The sequence below is a fragment of the Onychomys torridus genome, chromosome 11 (assembly GCF_903995425.1).
Source record: "Onychomys torridus chromosome 11, mOncTor1.1, whole genome shotgun sequence".
Taxonomy (NCBI): Eukaryota; Metazoa; Chordata; class Mammalia; order Rodentia; family Cricetidae; genus Onychomys; species Onychomys torridus.
In genome coordinates this window covers 37,681,061-37,705,382 of record NC_050453.1, presented here as the reverse complement: position 1 = coordinate 37,705,382, position 24,322 = coordinate 37,681,061, and the positions used below count along the sequence as shown (strand labels likewise).

The window sequence follows — 24,322 nt, the reverse complement described above, 5'->3', positions numbered from 1 at the left end:
ATAGATATCAAAAAGGAAAAAAAAAATGCAATGTCACATGAATCCATGAACAATTCCCATTGCCCTCCTTACTTAAGGGTCAAATAAAATGATACAGTGTAAAGCATGGGATGTGGAACCTCAACTACAGGTCTAGACAAGTGTGTTATAATAAATATTCACATTGATATGAATTTCCATATTTAATGAAAACACTAAGTCTTCAGTATGTAGTACACCTATCTGCAATTCTAAAACAATGGCTTTAATGGTGACCCCTTAGGGTGTTAACCTCTACCGTTGACAACGGACTTCTAAGTGCTGGCTGAACCTCCCTCAGCCCTGATGCTTGAGGATTAGAAACAGTTCAAATATCCGGTTTTCAAATTTTGGAATATTTATGCAGTCTACACTGGTTAAATAACTTCCCAGTTGAATAACTTTAAAACTTTCCTGTTTTGAAGTATATCAAATTTTCTAAGGATAAATTAAACAAACTTTAACAGCTTATTTAAATATATATAATGTATCCTCAGTTCAGAACTAAAAGGTCACTTATCCTTAGCATAAAATGTAAAAATAAAAGCTATACTTAATTTTAAACCTGAGAGTAGCAAGGATTTCAAACAACAGCAGTAGTTCACATGGACATGAACACACCCTGAAACTGAGAAAAGCGAGTTCTGGAAAAACTCCCAAAGCTTGAAGCCAACCTTAATGACAGGGTTAGCAATTTCACACACCACCAAGATGGAAAAGGGGAAACACTGGTAATGGGAAGCAGCTCTGCTACATGTCCAGAGCATCACACATCTAAATAAATCGTTTCCCAGGAAGCTTTACTCACTCACTAAACTGCTGTTTAAGCTAAAACATCAATTTATACTTTCTATCATTTCTAAATGCTTAAGGCACACATTTAAGAAGTGTGAGAAAGAAGGTTTTCAAAACATACTAAGTCAGCATCTTCAAGTAGAAGGAATCAGGTGGTAAAGACAGCAGCAAAATATTTCATTTACCCTGCAGCCATTTACCGCCTTCACTGAAGGAGAGCGCATGTGTTAAAGGCAAGGGGGCGGGAACACATCAGTCCAGCATGCCGGCTCACAGCTCTGAGAACATACAAGAAAGGAGATGCTGTGTTCCTAACCAGCTTGAGCTGCCTGTACACAGGAGGTGCCATTTAACTTGTAGAGGAAGGGGTTTTCAAATGTTTAACTCTTAAGGGGGATACAGAACTACAAAAAAGAGTATTTTGAGGTTAAGTGTAGAAAATTCAGGAGATAACACGCTATGTAATTCTAATATACATATCAATGACAGGGCTGAAGAAATGAATGAGCAGTTATGAGCACTTACTGCTGGTCTTCCAGAAGTTGCCAGCACCCAGAGGAGCACTCACAACCACCTCTAACCAACTCTAGGGCAGTGGTTCTCAACTCTCCTAATGCTGTGACTCTTTAACACAGGTCCAATCATAAAACTATTTCATTGCTACTTCCTAACTGTAACTTCGCTATTGTTGTGAATTGTAATGTAAATGTTTTTGGAGACAGCACTTTGTCAAAGAAGTTGCAACCCACATGTTGAGAACCACTGCTCTAGGGGACTTGACACCTCTGGCTTCCACAAACACCTACCCCATACCCACATGTAATTTAAAATAGTAAAACAAACCGGAGCGGTGGTGGTACATGTCTTTAATCCCAGCACTCAGGAGACAAAGTCAGCCTGGCCTACAGAGCTAGTTCCAGGACACAGAGAAATCCTGTCTCAAAAAACCAAAAACAACAAACAACAAAAATCAAACAAAAAAAAGTAAAACAAACTTTTTAAAAATATATACAGACTGAGTAGGTTGCACTTGTGTATTTAGAAATATATACGTACACATATGTGTAACAACTATTAATGAAAAAGAGGTCATGAATATGAAAGGGTAAGAAGGGATAATGGAAGGGCCTGGAGGGGGCAAGGAAGGAAAAATAATGAAATTAAAATCTCAAAAGAAGAAAATAATTTAAAAAAAGAACTCTTCTATCCCAAAATATGCATACAGGTTGACTAAATGTGCTCTAAACATTTAGTTTTATGTCACTTTGCTGGGAGTTTCTACATTCTACTAAAGATTGGCTCTTAAAAGTCCATTTGACTCACAACACTATGTACTTGCAACTTTTTAAAACATACTTATATACTATTAGCAATTGAAGCACGAAAACAACCCAGCTGAATCAGAGATAGAGCTAACTCTCTGGCAAAAGTGTGCCATTGTGGAGTGAGGAGAGAGCAGAACGGCGTGGGAGGAAAGCTGAATTACTACCACTCTCCTAAGTCCCCCGCTTGCCAAACGCGAACAGTATCTTGGGATTCTTAGTCTCTGTGACTACAGAGCCAACTTCCTGGTTAATGTGTGCACATATATACATATTGTGTACATATGTATAAAATGGCTTTTCCTATCCTACGAAATCATATATTAAATATATACGTGCATAATTATCAAGGGATATCTTCATACATGTTCATACATTATATATATTGAATCTTGGTATGCTATTCTTACCACTTCACTGCTAGCTTGAAACTATTTGAAAATACCAATTATGAAGGGAAATTCAATTCTCCTGAATTACAACGCTCTTTAACTTGCAAAATTCAGTTATCTAAGCAAGCTATGTGCCTAATAAAAATCCCAATTCTTACCAACAGATGGTGATAGAGGCCACTTGTTCAGTAATGATTAAGCTACATGTATTTTTGCCTTAAGCTTAAAGAAAGAATATCATAAGGATATTACTGAAAAGGTGGAGGCATTTTAAAGATCTCATCTTTGGATGCATTTCAAATCCCAGATCTTTCCTCATTTTGATACCCCCTCACTCCAAGGCATACCCCTCAATCCTCCCCACACACACACACACCTCGCTCCCCTGGAGAATCATGGCTACAGAAACTTGCTGTAAAGTGATAAGAAAGTACAGTAGCTTTCAAACACGTTAGAATGAAAGGAAGAGAGAGTAAAGAATGAGGAAAAAGTACATTTGCTAGCCCCCATTCTCCACTCCACTTGGCAGTTTCAGATAAGAGAGCATTGGTCCAGTAAGAGGTCATGGGAGTCACAGGAACCAACCTGTAACTGGTTACTGACAGGCAGATTTTTAACTGTGCACCTGTTTGCTAATCTCTGGCGCATTCTGCATTGCCAAACATCTTGTCTTACCAATCCTTTCTCAAATGTTCAGCTGCTGTGAAAACGAAGGAGTGGCGGGAGACACCTAACTAGCTTTTAATGGCAGTTCATTGCAAGAACAAACAATGCAGTCAATGGTGTAAACAAAGGCCAAGAGAGGCAAAACCTTTCCTATTAGAAGACTGCAATAGTTTGAGGATAGCAGAGGAAATTCAAGAAAGAAAGTGCAAGTATCAGGAACTGAGTGTGGAGAAATAGGGGTAAAGGGTGAGGCTTGTCACTGTGAGATAAAGGCCAGACTTTATCCTGTACCCAAGTAGAGGACAGGTGCTCATAAATGGACTGCCAAATGAGAAGGCTCTTGCGAATTTGACTTTGAAAATTAAATAAAATACAGAGCTAAAAGGGCTGAGAACATTGTCAGGTACTGAATTCAGACATTTCAACAAAAGGAAACCTTTGTGATAACATTAGGTACAATAAATCCTTGACACTATGAGGGATCTGTCCCAAAATATCTTGAAAGACCTCCACATCTGAAAATACTACTATGGCCCAAAACATAAAGACATAATTAATTTTCTTTTTAGGACTACAAACAGTTAATGATTCTAAGAAGTCTAAAATGACAGATATTTCTAGATTTCTTTTCAGTCACTATGAATTAGCTCTAACAGCTGGTAACAAAGGTCATTACACAGCATACATATTAATAAATCACATAGGAATGTGCCTACTGGGTAGGAGACTAGTATCAAATCTCTACTCATTACAAATTATCATATATTACAAACTCTCCCGGTCCTTCACAGACCAGTGAAAACCACAGTCTTAATTTGTGAAAGCCAGGGATCTACTCCATCAGCATCTAACTAGCCCAAACACCACATTCTCTAATGCTAAACATCCCATTAACTAGGGGTGGGTGTTTGTTTCTTGGCAATACTGGGACTGAACCTGTGGCATCAGGTATGCAAGCCAAGCATTCATTCTACCACTGGGCTTCAGCCACAGCCCTCGACTAATTTGAAATTAACAACTCAAATGGAGTGTGTTGGCCCAGGCCCATAATCCCAGTCCTTGGGAGACAGGCAGGAGGGAGACAAGAGTTCTAAAGCTAGTCTTGGCTATATAAGAAACTCAAGCACGAAACTGTCTCAGAAAGGGAAGGAGAGGAGGGGTGGGGTAGGGTGGGGCGGAGGGAGGGAGGGACTGGTTTGCCAAATAAACGTGGCTTCTGTAGTCCGGATTCAACCAGCTAGAAAACATTTGAGAAAAGAATTAAACTGCACTGGACATGTAGTTTTTCTCATCACTTCCTAAACAAAACAAAATACTATTTTATATAGCATCTGCATTGGGCTACTATTATAAATAATCTAGAGACTAGGGAGATGTGCACAGGCTATATGAAAATACTGTAACTATTTATTTATCAATAGTCTTCCCACACTGCCAGACTCACTCTGAATTTACAATCTTCCCATCTTCACTTTTAACCTGAGATTATAGGACTACCTGTACCATCATGCCCAGCTACTGCACTATTTAAAACAGGTACCTGAAGATGTGCAGATTTGGGTAACCAATATCCTGGGAACACTAAGGGAATGAATCACTATGTTTGCATAAGGATTTGTAGCATGCATGCATGCTCGCTCTCTCTGTCTCTCTTGCGCGTGCATACACACATGCATGCGTACACAGATGAATGCAAGTATGCACATGTACAAAGAAGCACCTGGAAATAATTTCAGCTGAGGGATTTGTCCTAGGGCTCAGTGGGTAAAACACTTGTCACACAAGCATGAGGACCTAAGTTCTGATCTCTGGCATCCACACAAAAGCCAGGCATGCTTCTAACACAGCATGGGAAAGGCAGAGACAGGCAGACCCTGGAGCTCACTGGCCAGCCAGCCCAGCTTATCCAGTGAGTTCCTGGCCAGAGAGAGAACCTCATTTTAAAAAACAACGAGGAGGGGTTGGGGATTTAGCTCAGTGGTAGAGCGCTCAAGGCCCTGGGTTCAGTCCTCAGCTCTGAAAAATAAACAAGGAGGTAAGTGGGGAAGACACAAAGTTGACACCAGCCTCAACATGCACATGTAAGCACATGTATGCACGTACACACACACAGAGTGTTTATCAATTACTCATTAAAATGTAAATTAAACTACAATCTGATACTTCTACAAGCACATTAGATGGTTATAAGTTTTTCAAGATGATGCTCTAGCAAATTCAGCCTGTTTTCCACTAGACTGATTTTACTGAGAACTGAGAACCAGTTCTCTGATGATGCGTTACTCCCGAGTAACTTCCTGGCCACGCAATGACCAAGCAAAGGTAACTAGGTAACCAGCGAAGTGTTTTGGACACTGGAATACTGTCCTTCACAGGTTGTAACAGCCCTCTAAGGTAACTAACTAACTAACTAACTAAGGTAATTCTAACAAGTAAATGGGAAAGCAGAGATTGTAGGGCTTAGAGGAGGAGGAGCTAGCTCTCTCAAGAACAAAGAAACATCTTTAGAAAGTTCCTACTTTTCATCTTTTCTTTCACATTCCATTTGCTAGAGCTCCTTCAGATTTGTCCGCCAAAGAGAAAATGTCAGGGTCCTCCCAGAGAATCTCACATCTTAGATGAGTCTTAGCAAGGAGAAACTGTGCACAGGAGAACTCTGTGCTTAAGGGCAACCCCAGGGTTGGATCGCAAACCTGGGACAGATGGCCAACTGAGGTGCCTATTAACACAGCGAAGTGGACACTGGCTGCCAGGTTCTCCCAGCATCCCTCGGGTCTCACCTGTTAGAGGGTCCTCCTGGCTGGCAACCCCCACCCCTTACCCTAAACCTCTCCAGCCCAGGGGTGGGCTGCCCTTCCCCCCACTGTTCTTCCCTATATAATCCAGCCATTTTGGCTACACTGGTCCTTTTCCCCTTCTGGACTCTTGGTCTCCTGGCTCCCCCTCCTCCTTCCCCTCTATCTTCCAAGGCCCGGCTCAGGGTCCTGTTGACTCCGGACTCTCCCGGATGTCTCTGTCTCTGGCGGTGCTCTCCCTCACATCTACAATAGACTTTCTCCTCACCACAGCAGAAGCCATCAAGTCCTCCTCCTCCTCCTCCTCCTTTCACCCTCCCAGCAGGGGAAGTACTTCTGACAAAGCCTTGAGAATGGGAATAACTGGCATGTGTAAGTCTTTGGGGAGAGGGGAATGAGGACAGGCATGTGTACACATGCTCCTGACATCACAGGAAGAAACTGCTCTTCTCCGAGCCAGCACATCCTAACTGAAAGACCAAGGGAAGCCCCAGGACACGGATCGCCCAGTATGTAAAAAAAAAAGTGTACAAAATGCATATTTTTAAAAATGCTTTATGTTTGTGCATCTACTGCTACAGAATGATTTTCCAAAGGGAATAAGGAGTTAAAAATCAGCTAAGATTTGCATTCTGGGGATGAAATCCCTGAACAATTAGAGAGGGAGAGAAGTATGCCATAGTACTTTTATTTTAAAAAGCAGCACTTGCGGCTGATGAATAAGAGAGGGCACTCAAAGGCAGAGGAAGGAGCAACAGATGACTTTTGAGGGGAGCTATTTTCAAAGGTGAACTTGCCAGAATTTGCTATCTGACGGTGGGCGGTGTGGGAAACGATGGAACTAGGGCTGTTCTGAGTTCTGCTCCTGAGTCCATGCCATTTGCTCCCCCACATCCCCGACAGTAAGAGTGAGAGCAGCTAGAGTGAAGAACTATTCCATTTGTAAACGTCCAAGGGAACGAGCCAGAAATACCCACAGAGAAGAAATGCTAACAGAACCGGAACCGACAGGCCTAAGCCAGTCCCAGTTTTGCACCGGAAACCTGACTGGAACACAGCCAGGGTCGCCCATCCACATCGTCCTTAGAGCTTTCCCCTACAGGCAAAACCCAACTGCAGTCTACAAGGTCCACAGTAACACCTGCACCTTGACAGAAAGTCTGCCGACTCCTGGGCTACAGCAAGGTCTGTCTGAACAGACGCCGCTGTAATGTGACGGAAGAGAGGGGCAGGCAAAGCTCGGCCAAATGCCTGTCCCACACGTGCGCCAAGTGCTGCCATGTGGGCACCAGCCTTGGGAGCAGCTACGGCTGAGCCTGCAGGAGCGGCAAGCTACTGAAGATCCCAGGCGATCTGAATTTACAAACTCCGCTTACTGCCGTGTTTTCAACCTCAACCATGCCATCGTCTTTCCCCAATCTTTCCTTCAGACTACCTTCTCTTTTAAAATGGAAAAGGAGCCGCGCGGTAGTGGCGCACACACTCGGGAGGCAGAGGCAGGCCTCTGTGAGTTCGAGGCCAGCCTGGACTACAGAGTGAGTTCTAGGAAAGGCGCAAAGCTACACAGAGAAACCCTGTCTCGAAGAAAAAAATAAAATAAAAAATAAATAAATAAAATGGAAAAGGATGGCAGCGCACTGTACATTTCAAAAAGCTAGAGCAAAGGAGTTTGGGTATTTTTACCACAGAAAAATGATAGATGTAACCAGATTTATACAAATGTGTACATGTACTGAAATGCCAGGATACCTCAACAAATATGTACAAGTTTTTGTTTTTAAAGATCAGTTAAAAATAAACTTGGGAGTTTTTAAATGGAAAAAAAAAAACTACTAAGATCCAAGTGTTATCATGTAAAACTACTAAAGTGTCTGGTCTGAGAATGGAGGTCTTGGCCTATTTATGAAATATTGGCAAAAACTTGACCACAGAGGCCTTTTAATAAAAATTCACCAGTCTCAAATAGAAATTTCATACTTTAAATAGTCATTAATTATTTCATAAACAACAATTAACCCTCCTCAGCCTATAGTTGAAAACAGAGCTGTATTGGTGGTCTCTGTAGGACAAGGCTAGGGAATTGCATGTGTGAGGGCTGACACTTAAGGCTTCTCACAAGACAGGACATCATGCAATACGCCAAGCTGCCTGACACTGGCTACTTTATGATCCCAAGTCTCACACTCTCATTATTCATCTGCTCGCACAGACCTAAGACACAATTCTCTCCAAAGACTTTGTGATTTGTTCTCATAATTAACACATTCGGTCAGGATTGGTAACAGCAGGAGTGAGATGGTAAGCAGCCAAACCGACTTCAGACACCTTCTCAACTATGGTAGCACTAGCAGCTGGGACTGGTTAACTCTCTGCTGAGGACTTTGCTGTCTCCTATGGGTTGTACCATGTTAGTCCCAATGGCAATGTACAGACAGGATCCTAGTTTTCTTTCACATATTTGGTATGAAGGGCCTTTTGCTCCACGGTGATAGCTTACTGTGATTTTATTTTCACTTTTGTAGTTAATAATAATATTTCAAACAATATAAAGGCTGTGCATCTCTACATATACATAGTTTATCTCCTTTGGTGATGTTGGAACATTTTTTAAAAGTCAGGAGGTAGGTTGGTCCTGAGAGTTTCAGAGTTCTTTATACATCCTATACACAACTCCTTAACTAGATACTTAATCTCTCCCATTCTGCACTATGTCTTTCATTCATGAAACAAAAGACCACATACTTTTTAAACTGACAGAACTAATCTACCACAGTACTATTTACATGCCATATAACGTTGGGCAAGCTGATTTCTCAACCTATACCTCAATTTCACCAGTAAAGCTAATAGTACACTTCACCAAGTTACTATGAAGACCCAATGAGCTAATATCAATTAAACACTTAGACCACCACCATGTATCTATTAAGTTATCAATAAATATCAATCACTGGTGGTCACATTTTAACCTACTTTTTCATATCCTATATACTACTTATCTTAGCAGCCCCACTTAGAAAGAAATTAACTCCAATTGAGAATCTTTTAGGTGCTCACAAAAACAAAGAAAAAGAGGAACCCGTGGCCTCAAACGGCATTATATAAAATACACACTGTTTTACTGGACACTGCTTTGTGCACAGCGTTGTATGAGAGCTTTGCATATATCATTTCACCCTCACATCACCTGTATGGAGTGGAGTAGTATAAGGATGCTTGTTCTGCAGGTGTGAAATGAGACAGAAGTTCTAACCTGAGCCTCAACTAGCGAGTGGCTCACGCCTGTAAAGCTTGAAAAGCTGAGGCAGGACAATTGCCTGAATCCAACGTCAACTTGTGCTACACAGTGAGTTCTAGGCCAACCTCAGCTACAGTAAGACCCCGTCACTCACAAAGTTAAACTTTTTACCCATTTAATATAGTTGTTAAAAGATAGCGCCCAAATTTTAAAGCTAAAACTGATATTAAAGTTGAAATCTTAGAGGGGGGATGGTAGAAAGTTGAAGTGGTCTCAAGAACAGAGGTTGTGCAGGCTAGTTTGATGGCAACTTGACACAAGCCAGTCATTTTGAGAAGAGGGACTCTCAACTGAGACAATGCCTCCATGAAATATGCCTGTAGGCAAGCTTGCAGGGCATTTTCTTAATTAGTGATTTATGGAGGAAAAACCCAGGCCATTGAGGGTGGTGCCCTCTCTGGGCTGGCAGTCCTGTGTGTGTATAAGAAAACAGGCTAAGGAGCAAGCCAGTAAGTAGCACGCCTCCATGGCCTCTGCCTCAGCTCCTGCCTCCAGGTTCCTGCCTTGAGTTCCTGCCCTGACTTCCCTTAGTGAGGGACTGTTGCTGTAAATGAAATACAACCTTCCCTTCCCAAGCTGCTGTTGGTCACAGTGTTCTATCACAATAGAAAAGCAACCAAGACAGGGTTCATTCCAGTAAAGAACAGTAACATGAAGCCAGAACACCGCATCTCATGCTCTGCACCTTGTCTCTCAGGCTAAGGAACTTGTGCTTGTCTAGGTAAACAGGCCCAATTCTTTCTGCTCATCAGACGGTTTCCCCATCCCCTTTAAATGTGCTGTAATTCAGAGCTTCTGATTAGAATTACCCTCCAGTCCTTTAAAGTAGGTTTTATAGGACTCCAATGTATTCCAGCTTCAGTCCACTTAGGCTAACAGCAAGTTAATGCCATGTTTGTTATAACGGACTACACTTTTCCTAATCAAATAACCCCACATTGTTAGACAGCTTTAGCCATTTTTTGTGGCCCCTGAATCAAATGTCCACTGCTAAACCAGCTGTTGCAATATAGTTTTATATGGCATAAAACATAGCTGTGGAGGTCTGTTGTGTACTGTGGAAAAGCAGATTTTCTTCAAAGGAATTACTGACAGGCCAGAATTATAATCAGCATGTCTGGGACACTGAGTCAGATAAACCACTGCTAATCTGGAGCTCAACCAACCTGCCAGTCTTTCTAATCTGTTTAGTTACAGTAACTAAGCAGCTATAAATACACATTGGTGGTTACTAAGGAGATCATATCATGCACATTTAAGACATGGGTCAGGGGTACAACTACTACTTTTTCAGTTTTTAAAAATTACATTTTGTATATTTACCATTCATTTGTACTTGCGTGTATTGTAGGTGCACAAAGCACAGTGTGGATGTGAAGGTCAGAGGGCACCTTGCAGGAGTGGGAACCAGTGAGTGCTCTTTCTACCATATGGGTCCTCGGGCCCTTGGCTGATGGCAGGCACCTTTACCAGCTAAGCCATCTCATTGTCTCTAGTCCGGCCACTGTTTACTCTGAGTTTCTATGCTATATCAAGAGAATAAAAGGAGGGAAACTTATCGTCAACTATCATTTCTCATTCCAACTGGATGAAATTTCCATTCCCACAGCCTAGCTGCTGGGCCCCATGAGACTCAGTACTACAGATAATGTCTTTCATTAAGGACCACGCCCCCTCCTGTGAAATGTTGGCATTCTTCAAGCTGACATATAATTATGTATTATCTGATGTTATGGACTATGGTTTCACATGTAAGAATCTGTCTTCCACCAAGTTGTAAACAATGATACCTGTGTAACAGTCTAAAGTACTATACACACAGAAAACAAAAAATACCACTGCTTAAAAGGAGCTAAAGCTAGTTGCTTATCTGTAAAACCCTCAGGATATCTGTTCAGCACCGACCCTCCCTCATGCCCTGACTTAAGAGTTAGGGCACAAACCTCACAAACCTATAAAAACACCACACTGAGAGAAAGGCAGCAGATGTCACTCCTCTAAGTAACAAACTTCTGGACACTAAGAGACTACGAGCTCTGTCAATCAAACTGGAGACCTCCCACCCACAAACCCCACAATGTCTGTAAAGGTGTTGGCACATGCACAGAGATGCCACAGAATACACAGGGATTTTCTAACCCCAGGCCAGGAAAGCTCTCAACAATTCTAACTATTCTTCTATATCAGAACTGGAAGAGCAATCCAGAAATCCAGAGTGATCTCAGATACTACGCTGCAGCTACGTCAAATCTCAGAAATTCGGGGAGAAGCCGTCTTACACACTGTACTAGCACACGTTCACTTAGCTCTACAGTGAGTCTAGTGTGGTACTATGCTCACGTTTCAAAAAGAGAATAGGACTGAGATGTAGCTCAGTAATACATTTTGATGTAGAAAAGTCTTTTTTTAAGGTTTATTTATTTTTATTTTATATGCATGAATGTTTTGCCTGCATGTATGTGTGTGCACAAACAGGTCTCATATCCCCTGGAACTGGAATCACAGACAGTCGTAAGCTGCCAAGTGAAGGCCAGGTACTGAACCTGGGTCCTCCACAAGAGCAACAAGTGCTCTTAACCACTGAGCCATCTCTCCAGATTTGCACAGGCAAATGTGTTTATACAGCGTACATTAGTAACAACAACTAAAAGATCTGACTAAAGAAAATCTAAGACAAAATGAAATAGGTTTCACTGATTTCAAGGTATCCATTTTTTCACCTTTTATGGACCCTAATCAGGCCAGGTGGTGGTGGCGCGCACCTTTAATCCCAGCACTCGGGAGGCAGAGGCAGCGATCTCTGTGAGTTCAAGGCCAGCCTGGTCTAAAGAGCAAGATCCAGGAAAGGCACAAAACTACACAGAGAAACCCTGTCTCGAAAAACAAAAAAAAAAAAAAAAAAAAAAAAAAAAAAATCCCTAATCAGGATGCTGTCACTTTTATTCCTAAATGTTCATTAAACAGTGAATCATACAATAGAGGCCAACTTAGGGTCAATAAAATATAGTAAGTCATGTGACAAAAGATGATAGGGAAATTAAGGCTGGTGAGGCAGCTCAACAAGTAAGGGCGCTTGGCACACAAGGCAACCGAGTTCAATCCCTGGAATCCACATAACGGTCAGAGAGAACTGACTCCAAAGACGCCCTCTGACCGCCACACACTTGTCATGGCACACACACAAAGTAGCACACACACTCATGTACACACGATAGATAAGATGTAATTAAAACATTTAAAAACCCATACACGTATCAAGTCCCCTTGAACGTACATACTCATTACTAGAGGTTGGCAGGGGAAAATACACGGGTCGATTTGATTAGTGCATGACATATACAAGCACTGTGGTTCTGCACTGAGATCCACTAATGTGTACACTTAATGTTCATGAAAAATCCAGAGCCTATTCATAATCTTAGCACTTGGGAGGTAGAGGCAAGAGGATATCAAGTACAAAGCTAGCTTAAATAAAACCAGCAAAAACGCACCACGACCACTCCACCAAAAGTCTACTGGAAACGGAGAGTGAAGTGAGGAAGCAAAGCATAAAAGCAGCAAAAGGAAGTAAAAAACTAAGCTTACGCTAACATTTTTCCTTCTCTAAGGAAAGTTAAATCATTCTGATTTTTAAATCTTATTTTACGTGCATTGGTGTGAGGGTGTCAGATCCCCTGGAACTGGAGTTACAGAGAGTTGTGAGCTGCCATGTGGGTGCTGGGAATTGAACGTGGGTCTTCTGGAAGAGCAGCTGGTGCTCTTAACCACTGAGGATCTCTCCAGCCCCAAAATCATCTTGATTTTTAAACACAAATTAAATAACTAGAGAACACCTGGTGTGGGTGGGCGGGTGCTTTTCACCGTCCTATACTAAGACATAATCTGGCTGGTTTCTAGTGTGTCTATGAGACAACAAAACAATACAACTTCTACTTGGCTCCGACTAGAGCACCGGTAAATACCAGTAAAGCACCACGGAAGCCAGTGGTGGACTTGGTTGTAAGCACCCCTGAATACTTATCTGTTAAACAGGTTCAGACGGGGCTGACCATCCGACGCCCTGTCAGGTCTTAGAGCCATGCCCGCAGCAAGTGACTGCCAGCCAAACAGCCCTGGGCAGCCTTCAGGCAGGTTTGCCTTGGAGTTTACGCCACAGCAGCAGTGGCTGTCCGGGCACAGTTCTGGACCTCTGGAGCACTAACTCCTCAACACTGCCCGGAAGTCCCAGTGAACCCTGGCCATTCTCACAGAGGAGGAGGTGTGGAGCACCGCAGCAGAAGGCCTGTGCCTGGTGGAAACACTTCCTTCTGGCAGAAGCTGGGCACTGCTAGTTAGGGTCGACCACGAGCCACCTCCTGTGCGGACCCTTTGGTGCGCAGCATTAGGCACAAAGGGCTTCTCGGTGACCTTTCCTTGCTACTTTTGATAACGATTATCACTCTTACAGCATGGTGAGCTGCTCACACCAAGAGGACTCAGCAGAAAATGCAGCAGAGCTACAGCAGCAGCCAAGGCAACAGAGGTGGCCGCAACAGTCAGAACAACGGAAGGCACAGACTTGGGGGTGGGGCCTAGGAGGGAATAAGGAGCACAGCAGAGTCAACTGAAGACTGCACAGATGGGGGGACAGGGAGCATGGGGGGGACAGGGAGCATGGGGGGGACAGGGAGCACAGGGGGGGACAGGGAGCACAGGGGGGGGGGACAGGGAGCATGGGGGGGGGGGGGGGATGGGACAAGGAGCACAGCAGGGACATAAACTGCAGGGCACAGTCGCTAGAGCTCAGGGACCTGCCAAGTCTTAAGTGACAATGGTCCTGACACCCTGGGCAGGACCAAGAGCTGTTACCACCAGCCACTGTAGGGACTGTGGGGCCCAGTACCCAAAGCATGGCCAGACGGCTAGACAGGAGCAGTCAAGGAAGCAGCAGCCAGTGTGGCCACTTGCTACCGCTTACAACTGCTGGAAGCCAAAGATGCTTAGGGAGTGTCGGCACTCAATTCTCAGACTGGAGCTAGAAGGCCTCTGTGTCTCCGCTCTGGCTCCTGGGCCTTGGGCACTCACGCAGGGTTTCTCCCCTCCTGGTGATTTCTACCTGCAGCGCGAAAGGGCTCTAGCTGCTGCCAGGTTACAGTCACTCTGCAGAGAAACAGCTCATCAAAGAACACACAGGCAGGGTCTTAGCAGACCACCCATTCATTCACACATTTTCACAATGACGGATCTTTAAAACACACTCCATACAAGCCCTCTGGCAGAGATAAGTATTGTAAACACATTTTCTAATTTGTCATTTGCCCTTTTGGTCCCTCAATCCTATGACCTGATGAAAAGATACTGTGAAGACACACTATCAATTTTTACTTTCCTGGCTAGTACTTTTTGTGCTCTACTAGGGGAAAAAAAAAAAAAAGGCAAAAAGAAAACCACTTTCATCTACAACAGTCCTGTAAACATATTTTCTCCTAGGTTTGAAGTGGGAATGAGGGAGAACACACCCAGAGCTGTGCACATGCTAGGTGCATTTGAGCACCCCATCACTAGCACATACCCTCAGTCCTAGAAAGTTCCTGCTCACCTTTCACATTCTGTGGCGGAGTACACAACCCCTATGAAACTACTTCAGAGAACAGAAAAACAAGAGAATGCTTTACAATTTAGTTTATGACTTAGCAAAACTCTGAAGAAAACCAAAATGCATACATATAATCTTATAAATGTAGATTTAGGAAAAAAAAAAAACCTCTAAGACACTGACAGATCAAATTCAGCAGAGGGCTGGGGATGCATCCCAGTTACAGTGGAGGCGGAAATCAGGAACACAGAGAACTCGACAGAAAGCAGCATCAACACATCCTAGAACTAGTCAAGAAGATGCCTGATTACCTACAACAATACAGAAAGACTCATGAGCTCAGCATTAGACTTCAGAAATGTCAAAAACAAACACTGACACTAGAAAGTGCTTCTCAATCTTTCCTGTCAGAGACTTTAAAAAAATGATGCTTATAGGCACGCTGGAGCACTGCTGTTACCCCAGTGTTCAAGAGGCAGGGAGACTGCCAGAAGTGTGAAGTTGGCCTGCTCCACACAGCAAGTTCCAGGTCATCCGAGCTACCGAGCAAGACCTGGGAAGCAACCTTCTACCTTCACACTAGAAACCAACAGTAAGATATCTTGACCAAGTGTTCCTATCACAGTTCTGAGCACAAAAATCCATGGAGTTGCGGAGATGGCTCAGTGGGTAAACGTGCAGCGCTAGTGTGAAGACCTGAGTTCAAATCCTCAGAACCCACGTAAAGCTGAACACAACAGTGCACATCTGTGATCACAGAGCTGCAGGACAAGATGGGGGCAGAGACAGGAGAGTCCCTAAAAGCAGGCCAGCTAGCCTGGGGTAGGCACCAGCCAACACAGATACCATCTTAAACAAGGGAGAAGGCTAGAACAAAGACCTCCATGCACATGCACATACATCATACACACGTACATGTACGCACATGTATACACACACACACACACCCCTTATAAAATTAAGAAATTCTCTCTTCAGGTGAGCCTGGCAATCACACTAAGGTGCTGCTATCTTCCTCCATCACTCTGATGAAGTCTCTGTCACACACTCTCCAACTCCTCCTTTCTCTCCGCTGATGACCAATCCCCACCAAGTAAACAGAAACACTCAGGTGAGACTCAGAGCTATCGCCAGCACGACCCTACCCATGTCCTGCCTTCTCTCCCATTTCCGTAACATGCTCTGCTGGTAAGGCAGCGGTAAAGCTGGACCAAGGTCTTGCAAACTACAAGGCATGCCACCTGCATGTCACCTGCAGCTACGTTCACACTCTACAGCACAGCAAACCTTGTCACGGCTCACTCTACCTGCACCACTAACAATTTAGCTCTTTAAAGCACACTGGCTACATGACCCACTAAATTCTGTGCATAAAGAAATGAAGACCCACAGGACACACATAACATACCAAGGTTGTATCAGACAGACCAATGACAAAGGAAAAAAAATCTCAAGACCATGTCACATGTAAAGGAAGAAAACTCTGAATGGCACCAAGACTTTTCAACAACTTGAAGGAAGGAAATCATACAGCAATCCCTTCTATTGCACTGTGCTCCCTTCTATTGCACTGTGCTCCCTTCTATTGCACAGTGCTCCCTTCTATTGCACAGTGCTCCCTTCTATTGCACAGTGCTCCCTTCTATTGCACAGTGCTCCCTTCTATTTCACAGTGCTCCCTTCTATTTCACAGTGCTCCCTTCTATTTCACAGTGCCCCTTCTATTTCACTGTGCTCCTTCTATTTCACAGTGCTCCCTTCTATTTCACAGTGCTCCTTCTATTTCACAGTGCTCCCTTCTATTTCACAGTGCTCCCTTCTATTTCACAGTGCTCCTTCTATTTCACAGTGCTCCCTTCTATTTCACAGTGCTCCCTTCTATTTCACAGTGCTCCCTTCTTTCTATTTCAGTGCTCCCTTCTATTTCAGTGCTTCTTTCTATTTCAGTGTTCCCTTCTATTTCAGTGCTCCCTTCTTTCTATTTCAGTGCTCCCTTCTATTTCAAGGGGAAATTATCATCTTAATTCAGAATCTAGCCCAGACAATGATCAAGCAGAAGACAGTATTTTCTGCTACATCAACAATTCAAAAAGTTCACCCTGCCAGACATATTTTGTTTGTTATAAGACAGTTTCACACTTTGGCCCAGACCAGCCTGGAACTCCTAGCAATCCTTCTGCCTCAGCTTTCAAGTGCTGGGACTGTAAGTGTGAGCCATCTTTTTCCGTAAATCAACCAAAGATGCAACTCACCCAAATAAGAAAGTAAGCTGGAAAAGGAGGAGGACAGGAGTCCAGAGAACGCGGGCCCCACATGAACAGGACACTGTCAGCAGCACAGTGATGGGGGGCCAGACTCAGGCAGTGCACCCCAAGTGCAGAGCGACACTGCAGAGGCTTCCTAGACGTTCCCAACTCGTAACAAGTTTGAATTCCTACCATCTTATGTGTCTGTAGATCTGGACAGACTAGAGAAAAAAATAAAGACAATAAAAGGAAAAACACAAAAGAAAACACTCTAACACCAAGAAATTTAATCATAGTACGCTGCAAGGTTCAACTGTTAAACATATTTACAGAAGCGTAATAATACAAACAATGAACTTGTAATCAAAACTGTGTTGTCACAAGACAGGGAAGACGGCAGAGCAAGTGCAGGGTGGCATAGGAATCCGCTGTAAAAAGTCTAAAGTTGAAAGACAAAACTGCAGAAGCATGCACTCATGCCAGAAGAGAAGAGAAGCGCTCAAAGTATCAGCTATTGTGTCAAAAACTGCTGCTCCGTAAGCAGGACATGGAGGGGGTCACGAAGAGATGGGGGGAGTGAAGATCTGAAGTCTTGTGGTGCACCTTCTTACATGTATGCTGTGTTACAGTCCCAACTTAAAAAAGAACAAAGTGGTCACACCCCTTAGTACCAATCACTTTACTCTCTGACCAACAATTGAACACGAAGTGTGGGGCTTTCCTAAGAATCAGGGAAGAAGAAGAAGGGGGTGGAGGGAGAGGAAGGAGGGAGAAGGGTAAAGGAAAGAAAATAAAACTATAAAGCATGAGAAAGGAACGAGTGCGGATTAATTTAAAAATACTGGAATTTTATCATAGCCAATCTTCATTCTCTCACTAAGAAGGAACTAATGGGAATTTAAACCACACTCAAGGAAGTAATTACAGGGTCATGCAATAAACTCACTCTTTTCCAAGGGACCTACTAACACTAAGATAAATAACTTCACGCTATCTGAATTATATTTTTATTAAAAACTAAATAACTATTAAAAAGTGTGAAATCCAGACAGAAGTTACTATTTCAAAATCAAATTAGACAGCAAAAACCTTGTATTCAGAAAACAGGACCCATTTTAATGCACTTTATTCTCAAAAGTTTGTATGTGTTCATTTTACATACCAAACAAAAGCAGTACTTTCAGAGAAAACAGAGTCAATTTCAACTAACAGATTAGCATTTAAAAGCTTCTTAGAGATTGGAGGCGGTGGCGCACACCTTTATTCCAGCACTCTGGAGGCAGAGGCAGGCAGATCTCTGGGAGTTTGAGACCAGCCTGGTCTACAGAGTTCCAGAACAGCCAGGGCGACACAGAGAAACCCTGTCTTGAAAAACCAAACCAAACCAAACCAACAAAAAGCTTCCTGGAGACCAGTAAATGTTCAGGTGTGCATCTCCCCAAATACTCTACACTCCGGGGGTAGAACATCACACTCCAGTAAGAGCTACAGTCTGGATTTGGGGTCACTGAATGATTACTGGTGGCTTATTCCCCACCCTGAGATGGAGAGAATAATGCTTACACGTAAGGTAAAGATTAATTACTGACAGTCCTAAGAAGTAACAACATATTTATAAATACTTTCAAAGCTTTGAAAGATCTACACCAATGTGTGCCACATTGATTATTAATAACGTCTCATCAGATTTTTCACTTCCAGTAAGATTTTTCTTTTAGCAACAGAAGAACAATAGAGTACTGTTTCACTGGGGGGGGGGGGGGGATGTTTTACTTTTCTTAAAGACTCTTATAAACAAATAAATACCAAGAGAATATCAGCAAATATTTCTTCTAAGTATATAAACCATAATTGTTTGGCCACATATAAACCATATACACACCCCTGACTCCAAGTAGAGTATGTATTTTTGAGTCTGTTTGGAAACCAGATACCCAATGTGTATAAACATAAGCATAGTTTAAGACAACTGTCTTGATGCTTTTGTTCACTAACAGTTCCTTCTATTCTCAGAAGGAAAACTGCAAACAACATCCTAACTCAAAAGGCATCATGAATCTTCCTCAATTTTTAAACTAACAGACCCGCCCACTTATCACTTTACCTCCATCACGGTACACACCTCTTTTTCTCTTTTTTTCTGCAGAGCCCCTCCACATCTTTAGACTGCTGCACCCATCAGGTACTCAATGTGTAGAGAACAAACTAGTCTCTGGACAAAGGCTTGAGGTCCACACCTTTAATCCTAGCACTCAGAAGGCACAGACAGGCGGTTCTCAGGGAGTTTAGAGGCCACCCTAGTCTACACAGTGAATTCCAGGACAGCCAGGGCTACATAATGAGACCCTGTCTCCAAAAGCAAAACAAAAGGTTCAAATTGCAAGCAAATTAATTTCACCAACAAAGCCATCTCTCACCACAACACAACCACTGTCCCAACTGTAAGGACATAATAAACTAAAAAAGATCCGCTAGTGTTTAAATGCACACAAACTGCATTACTCACGTGTATCTGATTCACAGCTGACTTTTAAATTGTATTCTTCTCTCAGAATTTTTGGGTGTATCCTTCCTGATATTATAATATTAGAAAAACACACTGTGATCTTGACACACAAACATCTTTCAACTTCTACTGCAATCTGGTGTGAAACGACAAGGTGAACAGTATTTCTGAAAAGAGCGAAGTTTCTAAAATCAAGGAAAAGTTAGAATACAATGGGGTGGGGAGGAAGACAGGTCTTAGTATTTCAAAACTACTATGGCAGAATTTAAAGCTTAAAATAACTACACTTAAGTTATTCAAGGGAACTCTAATAAACATATCCAATCTACAGATGTGGCTAAGACAAGTAATTTTCCACACTTCGAAGCTTCGTGAGTACACATGTTCACTAGAGGCTATTACTATTAAAACAATACCGTTTGGTTATAAATTCTACTTCAGCAGTAACAGCATTACACTTACTATATATCTGTGATGCCACAGCCGGAACAATCCTATCTGGGTGGGACAGGCTTTATAGTTTGCAAGTTACCAACTGTGGCACTGCGGTACTCCTACTACACGCAGGGAACGCAAAGTTCCTGGAGATTCTAATGGTCATCTTCAAAGACACTTGAACTCGAGTCCACCGGATGGTAAACATTGAACAACAAACACCACCAAAGTCAACTCATAAACACACACTGGTACAGAAACAAAGCTCTACAGCTACTTAAGCGTTAGGAGAGAAAGGAAATACAGAGCACCTACGGGGAAAGACTCAATTAACTGCTGCCCGGGTTTTCATCCTCCGATCTCAAACAATAGGCACTGGATGCTTCTGTGGAGCGCTTTCTGCAGAGAGATTTCGGGTTGCAAACGCCCCTCCTCCACAGCGAGCATCAGGGCCCTTTCTTCCTCCACCCTCACCCCTCCCAGCTCAAACAAATTAACATTCGTACTAAGGTACCTCCTATCAGCTCGCAGCTTCTTCCCAAACACGCCCACGCACCCTGAAACCCGCCTGCGTCTACACCGCACACGGCGGCAGGAAAAGCGCTTCGAGGGGGGCGGGGAGCCGCGGCCGAGCACAGGTCCGGGCTCCCTTCCAGGTCAGCTCCCCATCACCTCCCAAGCCCGGTGTTGACGAGCCCGTCTAAGCCCACACTGCAAAGGAATTCCGGACGCTGCGGGCAGATAGCGCGGCGGTGCCGGATCCCCCTCCACCCCCCGGCTCCGTATCCGCGCGCAGCCTCGGCGGCAGCGCCGCTCACCCCGCGCTCCGCGGGCGGTTCGGCCCCGCAACAGGTCACCCCGCCTCGGCCCGCTGCGGGGGTGCAGGCACCCGGCCCGGGAGGGGGTGTGGCTGGCACGGCGGGGGCCCTGTCCGGCTCACCTGAGAGGCGGAGGCGACGCCGGGGCCGGGGCCTCCGCCACCGCGGGACCGGGTGCGCCCCGCAGCCAGCCCGCCCTCCCGCCCGTGCCGCGCACCGCGGCCGCCGCCATTGCCCGCGCCTCCCCGCACGCCCGCACGCCCGCCCGCCACGCCGACCTGTGTAGCCGCGGCTGTCGCCTCCGCTTCGCCCGCAGCAGCTCCGAGTGAGGCAGCGCGCTCGCCCAGCCGAGCACTCGGCGTCTCTCATTCAGTGCCCGCCGCCGGCGCTCGGGGGAGGGGAGTGCGCCGGATCCACCCCGGACCGCGCAGGGGGGCGCGCGCCGGGCGGGCGGGGCGGAGCGGCGCGGCGCGCGCGCACCAACCGAGCGCGCTCGCGCGGCCCGGAGCTCCGGGTCGCCGGGGTCTCGGCGCGCGCCGCGGCCGCCCGGCTGGTGGCCCGGCCGCCCGGCCCAACTGCCGCCCGTACCGGTGTGTCCGCGGCGCGCGCCGCCGCCGCCGCCACCGCCACCGCAGCCGCAGCGCGGGGCCGCAGGGAAGAGCCGCAGGGCTCAGGACGGACAGGTGGGGGCCCCCCACGGCCGCTCCCGCACAGGGTCTGGGTGGCGCTTTTGCGGCGCGGGCGCAGCTCACCTTTAAGGCCCGGAGAACAACAACAACAACAAAAAAAAAGTCAGGAAACGTTTGCTTGGCCCCGGGATCTGATACCACCCCCAGCCCACGCAGGCGGCGTCCTCAGTTGTCGCGGCGGACAAGTGAAGGGGCTGCAGATGGGAAGAGTCACCCCAACAGCGAGGAGGAGGAGATCGGAAAGGATGGAGTCAGTACTCGCACACATTAGCATGCCGGAAGTGTTGGGTAGGCCTCCCTAGGTGCTATAAGCAGAGTGACTGCCCTTGGTTGAATGAACAAACAATAGAAAGTTGGCATCCCAACACCACCACCACCCCCAATCTCCCTGCCCCCGTCCCAGACGGATGAGTTCCAGGTGGACCTTGTGCATTTTTTTTCTGCAAATGAAAAGGGATGGAAGGGTGTTGTTTCGCAGGGTGCACCTAGGTGGCCTACTTAAAATTAGCACCATTTGATGCAGTGTGACTTAGTGGAAGGTTTTCAGTGAGCCACCTAGGTGTATCCTTAGGTCATTCCGGAGCAGATGCAATCCTCTTCTAGGCAACGTGCAATAGAATGTGTGTGTGTGTGGGGGGGGGGGGTACAATTCTGTAGCAGCGCTGACTAAATAGTGAAGGGACCGGAATTGTTCCTTCCTCCATATAATAACTAAAACAGAACGGATTGCTCTTGTATGCAGAAGAAAGCTAACGACTAACCCCTTTGACTGCCTCCTGAAGGTCTCACTGAAGTTGGAGAAGGTAGACTGCTCCTTCAACCCCTTGGTTAAATCACCCCCGTGCAAAAGTAGGTGTAAGATAAAAAACAATGCAAGAAAAAGCAATAAAGCCCGGTGTTGGATTTTCTTCCGTTTTACTTTGAAAGTCTCTCCAGTAGTGATGAAATCACTGAGAAGTACAGACACCTGAAAAGAAGAAGGAGAAAACTGTCAGAAAATGTCAGTTGAAAATAGACTAGAGAAAAGGGGAGGGGCAGCAGAACCAGATGATTGGCAAGAAGGCTTCACGTGCACTGGGATGTAGGAGTTTCCCCCTGGATGCTATTTGCTTCAAGTCCCAAAGAAACAGTGGGCAGACTGAAGTAACAGTTGAATGGGGAGAAACCTTTCAGTTGTTGAGTAAATGTTATATCTAATTTCCGATTTAGAAAGAGATTAAGGAAAAAAAATGGTTGGCTATGTGCCAACAACAATACATATAATTTTATATATACATACACCATTATCCCAAGTTATTAACTGGTTTTGGGGTTTTTTTTTGGTTTTGTTTTTCTTTTTTTGTTTTTTGTTTGTTTGTTTGCTTGTTTTTGAGCTGAGGATCAAACCCAGGGCCTTGCGCTTGCTAGGCAAGCGCTCTACCACTGAGATAAATCCCCAACCCCATTAACTGCTTTTAAAATAATAAACTGAGGGAAATCTGGGAATTCTCTGTGGGATAAGTGTGTTACAGTTAAACTTGAACTGGGGCTTCATAAAAACAAATGAGCCCATGTGTCTATGTCTGCCAGTAATTTTCACAGTTTACTTTAAAAGCAATAGCTCAGACTTTGAAGAGAAAAACCCAAGAGTTCATCCATCGATGTACATGGTAGATGCCTATGCCTACAGAATGTCTGGATTTGGAATCATCACTCACAATGTGTTTGTGCTCAAGTTGACAGCCTGCAAAGGTCACACTTTATTGACCTTAGGAGTTCGGTAACAATTTTTCTGAACTTGATAAAATTGAGACTTTCTGTATAAATAAAAAGCTGTGGGTGCTGGGAAGATGAGTAAGGAGGTAAAGGCACTGTTGTTAACCTTGCAGGCGTGAGGACCTGAGTTCAGTCCCTGGATGGCAAGTAAGTCAGAACTTGACAGACTTCTGTAATCCCTGAACTCCTGCAGGGAAATGAGGTGGAAACAGGAGACTTTTGGCTGGAAGCTCTTGGCCAGTCAGCCTGGAATATGCAGCTGTGCACATGAGAGACCCTGCCTGAACCAGGCAGAAGGTGAGAGCAGCCCTCTGCCCACATGTGCACACACAAAATGATAAAACAAGAAAGTTGGGTGTGGTGCTCGCTCTGTAATCCCAGGGTTCAGGTGGCTGAGGTAGAAGAACCCGGCTTCAATTCCAGGCCAGCCTGGGCTACAGTCTAAAACCCTGACTCCAAAAGCCAAAAAGATTTAAAAAAAAAAAAAAAAAAGCTTTATGTTTTTGTTGTTGTTTATAAACTGAGTTATTTCGAAATCTGTTCCCCATCCATTTATATGTAAATAAAGCAGTGAGTACTTGCAACAAATTTTCTTTACCAGAGTACTATTTTTTTACAGTTCTGTAAGTTGCTTTATGAGTCCCATTTGCTTTTGCCAAAAGAGGAAATATGCACAGTCTTAGAACAAAAAAATGCTAATGGAGACAACAGAAATGCTATTATATAAAATAGAAATCAATAAGAATTCAATATTCTTAAAAGTCATTTGGGGGAGTGACCATTGTGTAACAGTTTTATTACTATGCATTACAGTACCTCCAAGGGGTAAGCCAAGGGACCCATTTAGATAGGGAATGAGTGCTCTAAAGGCAAGACACTGTTAGAGCAAAAAAACATATCAACAAACAATTCATCCCATTGTCAACATCAGATCAGGCGGGCATCTTGAAGAGACATGTCAGTTATTTTTCCAACGTTCTGATCTAAAATATAGGCAAAAGAGAATATCCAA

At 44.4% G+C, this 24,322-nt stretch overlaps 1 protein-coding gene across 2 annotated transcripts in view; it reads right to left on the bottom strand.

Annotated features, from left to right (window-relative positions):
* Positions 1 to 21,305, bottom strand: part of Ralgps2 (Ral GEF with PH domain and SH3 binding motif 2) — a 137,706-nt gene extending 116,401 nt beyond the window's left edge. For both annotated transcript variants that reach the window (XM_036202023.1, XM_036202024.1), the window contains exon 1: positions 21,145 to 21,305. The gene's annotated coding sequence lies outside the window, so the exon portion shown is untranslated. The remainder of the gene's footprint in view (positions 1 to 21,144) is intronic.
* Positions 21,306 to 24,322: the final 3,017 nt, after the last annotated feature.